Source organism: Miscanthus floridulus, chromosome 10 (genome assembly GCF_019320115.1).
Source record: "Miscanthus floridulus cultivar M001 chromosome 10, ASM1932011v1, whole genome shotgun sequence".
Classification (NCBI taxonomy): domain Eukaryota; kingdom Viridiplantae; phylum Streptophyta; class Magnoliopsida; order Poales; family Poaceae; genus Miscanthus; species Miscanthus floridulus.
In genome coordinates this window covers 101,043,138-101,049,950 of record NC_089589.1, presented here as the reverse complement: position 1 = coordinate 101,049,950, position 6,813 = coordinate 101,043,138, and the positions used below count along the sequence as shown (strand labels likewise).

Below are 6,813 nucleotides of genomic sequence, written 5' to 3'. Positions count from 1 at the left end.
AATGTGTTCTATTCAAAATAGTTGGAGCAGCCGAGAAATCAAGTGGAGAGTAGTAGAGTAGTAGTAGTTAGAGTAGTAGGAGTAAGCCAGCAAGTAGTGAGTCAGTATATGACCAGCAAGTAATAGTGAGTCAGTATATGACTAGCCTTGTGTAGTAGTAGAGTAGAGAGAGTAGAGAGAGTAGTAGAGTAGAGAGAGTAGAGAGAAGAGAGATGCAGTAGAGAGAAGAGGGTACAGTAGTAGTAGAGAGAAGGAGCATAGTTTAAAAAATGTGATCAATTCAAAATAGGAGTAGAGGAGAGTAGTTTCAGTAGGTAGTTTCAGTAGACAGTAGACATTTAGGACAATAGACATTCAGAGTAGTTATCAGTAGTTTCAGTAGACAGTTGCAATAGGCAAGTAGAAAAATGTCCATTAGAATTTTTTGATAGGGATAGGTGTTGTTGACTAACAAACATAGAGTAGTAAATCAATGGGATCACAAGTTACTGTCCACCATATTCATGAGAAATGGCAAGCATCTGAGCTAACTCTACTACCTCTACACATTCAGAGATGAAAGCAGCAGCAATCGACAGTAATTGACACATTCAGAGATGAAAGCAGCAGTATTCGACAAAGGAATCATGTGCTCTGAATCATGTGCTCTGAATCGAGCAATCGACAGTTCTGAACAAAGCAATCGACAGTAATCGACAGCTCTGAATCAGAGCGCTCTGAATCAGAGAAAGGGAGAGGAAGGTGGGGGCGGTACCTTGGAGGAGGAAGGAGAGTACAACCGGTGGGTGGCGGTGGACCGAGCGCCCGGGCTCGCTGAATGGAGGTTGGGGACGGCGGTGGTCGTAGCCGGGGAAGAAGCGCACAGCCGGAGCGACTCATTGGAGGAGGGCCAGAGCACGCGCAGGCGCCAGTGAGCTCAGGCACCGGCCGAGGCGCTCGCTCGTCGGGGGAGCTCGGGCACCGGGCTCGCTCGCAGGAGGAGGAAGCACGCGCGGACGCCAAGGACGGGGGCCCGATGGCGGCAGATTAGGGCAGAGAGCGCCGGCGGGAGTTGCCAGAGGGAGGAGAGTGCCGGCTGGAGGAGGGGCGCATGGGCACCGGCAGCGCGCGGTGGCGCCAAACCCTAACCGCTACGGGCGTGGGGGCGTGGCGGCACGTGGGGGCCCGATGGCGGCAGATTAGGGCGGAGAGCGCCAGCGGGAGTTGCCAGAGGGAGTAGAGCGCCGGCGGTAGGAGGGGCACCGGTGGGAGGAGGAGCGCACGGGCACCGACAGCGCGCGGCGGCACCAAACTCCAAGCGCGGCGGAAATCGGGTAGCCTAACGTCGCCCAAATTGAAAATTTCGCCCGTGACTTAGCCGCTGGGGTCGCATCACCCTTTTATCTAGGCGGCCCATCTGTAAGGGCGTTGAGCTTATCAGCCGCCCTTACTGATGGTTTTTTTTGAAAATGTGAAATCAAATCTCACACACACACTTACACAAACTAGCTAGGCCCCGTTGAAACAACTTTTCCCTTGCCACCTTTTCGTTCCCATGGTAGTATGTCTTTAGGTAGGTTCCTTTCCACTGCACTGATCTTGTTACTAAAGTCTGTGAATAGCGACATCTCAGCGTAGTCATTGTAAGCTCCAACATTGTCCACGCCATCAACTCCAATAATGTGTTGTATCCCGGAGGCAACCACATGCTTAGTCTTCTTCTTCGGGGGGAGGTTACTTAGCGGGTCGGGCATATAGAAAACTTGTGCAACACGTGAAGCGAGCACCCAAGGGTCATCTTCGTAGCCTATATTCTGGAGGTCCACGACTCTCAACCCGATCTCATTGACTTGATGTTGCTTCATCTAGCGGCATCGAAACACGGCCATCTTTAGATTCCTTCCATAGTCAAGCTCTCATATATCTTCAATTATGCCAAAGAATGGGACCTTTTGCCCCAGTCCGTCGCCTGCATCTACTCGAACGCCTGCTGTTTTGGTTCACACTTTTACTATCCTTTGTGTGGGTATAGTATGTGTACCCATTGATATCATAAGCATTCCAAGACGTCACTTGTTTCGATGGTCCCCTCGCTAATTTACTGATGGTAATAGAATCTTCACTTTCTCCAGGCGGTATGTCCTGGTCCTTCAACCAGGAAGTTAGGCGATGCCTGTGCTGTTTCATGACCCAATCATCTGAACGACCGTTCCTCTCCTCCATAATGAGAGCCATGTGTTCGTCAACGTACGGTTGCATCAGTTTTGTGCTCTGCAAGACACAATAATGCGCCTGACTGGCTTCTTTATATTCATAGTTGATGAATGTTTTCCTACCACTGGTGCCCTTCCCAGCCAGCCTACCCTTGTGATGAGAATTAGGATTGCCAATCCCTCTCTGTACTTTCAGGTATTCTTGACAGCACTCGATGACTTCTTCAGTAGTGTAACCCTCTATCATGGAGCCCTCTAGGTATGCTCGATTATGCACGTATCGGCTTAGGACCGACATGAACCACTCGTAGGCCCACATTTCATGCAAGTAGCTTGGGTCTAGCACCTCTATCTGATGAATCAGGTGAATCATGAGATGTACCATTATATCGAAAAAAGTAGGAGGTAAACACATCTCAAGTTGGTTCTGGGTCTCCACCATGAAATCATGTAGGTCACTTAGCTCTTGCCTACGAAACGACTTCTGTGAGAGCTTTGAAAAGAAGTAGCACATGCGGGTGATGGCCATCTTCAGGAACTCTGGCTTGATAGCCCTGGATTGCAATTGGTAGGTACACTGTCAGCATCATACTGACAATCGTGAGCCTTGCAGTAGTGAAATGACAGGTCCTTCATCGACACTAGCTTCTTCGGGTTCGCCGAAAACTCAGTGGGGACTTTGAGGTTCTTCACGGATGTGAGTAAAGCTCTCCTCTCTTCTATGTCTAGGTTGTAGCAAGCCGCAGGCAGATTGTATTTTCCATTATCCTGAAGTACTGGGTGAAGCTCTAGCATCATGTTTAGCTGCTCCATGTCCCTCCACGCTTTTAGACCATCCTTTGACTTGGTTGTGTCCATCAAGGTACCGATGAGACTCTCAAAGACATTCTTCTGCACGTGCATAGCATCAATGGCATGGGGGACCGCCAATTCTGGCCAGTAAGGCAGATATCAAAAGAAGATCGATTATTTCTTAAAAGGTATGCCTTCGATAGGAGGTGTGCTTCTATCTCTGATCGTTCCATCCAGATTCTTCTTTCCATAGACGATCTGTATGGTTTTCACCATTTTGAACACATGTTGTCCATTATGACGTATCTTCGGAGGGGGGTCATCCTCCGGGATGTCGCCATAGAATCTCAAGTACAATTTGCCGCGGTACTTGTGACCCTTCTTTAAGAAGCGATGATTCTTGGATCGCCAATTATTGGATCCATCTAGCCACACCCATTTAGTATCATCCAAACATACTAAGCATCCCGTCTTGCCTTTGATCTGTCCAGACAAGGCAAATAGCGCGGGGTGATCGTTGATAGTCACAAAAAGTATTGCTCTTAATGTGAAGTCCTCCTGTCGAAACGCATCAGTACATCGGCTCCCCAAACTTCCATAGTCTCTCGAATTCTTGCATCACAGGCTCGAGGAACACGTCTATATCAATGCCTGGTTGTTGAGGGCCAGATATAAGAATAGTGAGAAAAGGTACTTTCTCTTCTGACACAAGTACGTCGGGATGTTGTACATTGTCAGGATCACTGGCCAAGTGCTGTGGTCGCTCATCCTCTCATTGAAGGGATTCATTCCATCGGTGCTCAAGGCGAACCATACATTCCTTGGGTCTTGGCTGAAGTCTTTGTTGTTGTCATCGAAGTCTTTGCACTGACTACCATCGGCCGAGTGTGCAATCACATCGTCATCTACCTTGTGCTCGTCGTCCCACCATGTCATGAGCGCGGCTTCCTTAGGGTTCAGGAAGATATGCCTCAAGCAGTCGATCACTGGCAGGTACCATATTACCAAGGCAGGAACTCCTCTCTTCCTTACATCGTTGCCTAATGGAGTGTCCTATGGGGGTTGAGATTCTTGTAACACCTTTTTCGCACCCTTCTTAGTCCTCTTGTTCCCCGTGGAGGCTTCTCCTCCACTGTAAAGGTCATTGTCCTTGTACCGGCTGGCCCCACAGCAAGGACATTTGTCTAGATCTTTGAACGTATCACCACGAAAAAGGATACAATGGTTGGGGCATGCATGGATTTTTTCAACACCCATTGTCAATGGATTTATAACCTTCTTCGCATGGTATGTGTTGGCGGGAACTTTGTTAGGCAGTGGCAGCACCCGTGATAGGAGACTCAACAGATCATCGAAACTGCAGTTGGACCAACCGTACTGAGCCTTCAGCATGAGTAGCTCAAGCACAAAGCGGAGTAGTGTCCAGTGTGTCGGACAACCCTTCTCAACACCCTACACAGTCTCCTTCGACGCTGTTTTCACCCTCTCTAGATTTTGTAGACCTCTCTTTTGTAGAAATATTTCTGGTCCAATGGCCCGAAGCATGTCCTCCAAATGGTCACCGTCATCTTTATCCCCCTCACGTGCTCCGCCATCAGCACCGGCACCACCAGCATCATCAGCACATTATTGATTGCCAAAGTCACCACCTTGTTCATTGCCTGGGTCATAGCCCATGTCTTCATCAACCTCATTTGTGTATTGGTACAGAAGCGCGTCTTCTTCTTGATCATTGTTGTCATCATCAACAACCATTGTCTCACCATGATGAATCCACACTGTGTAGTCCGGAACAAATCCTCACATAACCAGGTGTGATTTGATGGTATCCACATCTGCAAATGCAATACGGTTCTTGCAATCTTTGCAGGGACAAATAATTGTATCCTTATTATATCTCAACATTGGTGCATGCTTCTTTGTGGCTTCAATAAATTTGTCCACCTCTTCACGGAAACCTTCATCGATCCTTGACCAACCATACATCCAAGACTTCCTGTACTCCATCTTTTAAAAAGAAAACAACAAAAGAAAATACATGAAAGGAATCAAATTGATAAATAATTACTTGAGAATTAATTACAAAATTAACAAAAAAATCCTAGATGTAGAAATTAGTCTACATGAAACACACATGAAAAACTAGGGTGTAATCTCCACTATAATCAAGCAAGAGCGACTAAATATAAAGGGTCTGGGCTCATTTCCCTAACTAATCTACACTAATAGCTTCAAAACTAACATTTAATTAGCTCTATACAAAGCTCAAGCAAGCACCATGGAAGAGAGAGAAAGCAAAGCTCTAATTTACTCACTAACAAACCATTAACACTTGAATTAAAGGCTTGGAATAGCATTTTATTACCTTCTACAAGCTCTCCACCAAAGGAATCAAATTAATAATTAATAACTTGAGATCAATTGTAAAAATCCATGGTATAGGATAATTAATTAATTGCCTATTAATACATATATAAATATTTATAAAGACAATATATATATCTAATGGTAAAAATATATGATTTCAAAGAGAACAATTACCACCAATTATTATTTTACCCACTACCTTTCATGCCAACCCCATTCCAATTTCATGAAACAAGAATTACAAAAAAAATCCTAGATCTAGAAATAGATCTTCATGAAACATACATGAAACTAGGGTTTAATCTCCACTAAAATCAAGCAAGAGCCACTAAATAAAGGTCGTGAGCTCATTTCTCTAGCTAATCCACACTAATAGCTTCAAAACTAGGGTCTAATTAGCTCCATACAAAGATCAAGCACCATGGAAGAGAGAGAAAACAAAGCTCTAATTTACTCACTAACCAACCATTGAAACTTGAATTTGGGGCTTGGAATAGCATTTTCTTACCTTCAACAAGCTCTCCACCAAAGAAATTGAGATCAAAACCTCCCCCCTTAGTAGAGCAATTTTTTGGGAGGAGCCCAAGGCCTCCCAACCTTTTTTTGCGAGATGGAGTGAGTGGCTCGAGGAGAAAGAAGGTGGGTGCAGCCACTTATACAGCCGCCCTTACAGATGCCTCGGTAAGGACGGCTGGATCACCAGCCGCCCTTACTAATCAGCCCATCTGTAAGGGCGGCTGGTTTGCTGGGGCACGGCCAGCCCACTGTAGGCGCGGCTCAATCACCAGCTGCCCTACAGTAAAATGGCCCTGGCCTTTACAGTGAACGTTTGATGTAGTGGTACTATCACTTAAGAATAAGGGGTTAGAGACGGCAGTGGCAGGGCAAGCTCTATCACTACTGATTGTCGTCTGCCGGTTCTAATTCCGGTAGTTATGTCGGATTTGGGCCCTACTGTGCAAGCCCTATCACTCACGATTGTCATCTACCGTCTCTGATTCTAGCAGTGATGCTAGGCTTAGACCACCCCGACATTGATACATAGATCTGGAGTAGTTAGTGAGACGTTATATATGCAGTTATAAATTTGGACCACTGTAACTTGGTCCCATATAGGAGTAGTCTTAATACTAGATAACTGTATTTTTTAATATAGATATAGATGTAAATATATAGATAGAAATATAGATATAGATATAGACACTACTGGAGATGAAAATGTTCCTGTCGGTTTACCTTCAACCGACAGAAAAATTACGTTTTTTTCCTGTCGGGTCAAAAGAACCAACAGAAAAATGTGAAAACCGACAGAATAAATCGATTTTCATGTCGGTTTTTCTACAACCGACAGAACAATTCAAGATAATTCTGTGTGTTTATATTGTAGCAACAGAAAAATAATCTCAGCGAGGCGCGGGACTTCGTTCGTGTATCCAACGTGGACCTGGGCTGCGCTGGCCTT

General features: G+C 45.7%; 1 pseudogene; it reads right to left on the bottom strand.

Annotated features, from left to right (window-relative positions):
- Window positions 1-4,037: 4,037 nt before the first annotated feature.
- On the bottom strand, window positions 4,038-4,991 carry LOC136489145 (uncharacterized; annotated as a pseudogene).
- Window positions 4,992-6,813: the final 1,822 nt, after the last annotated feature.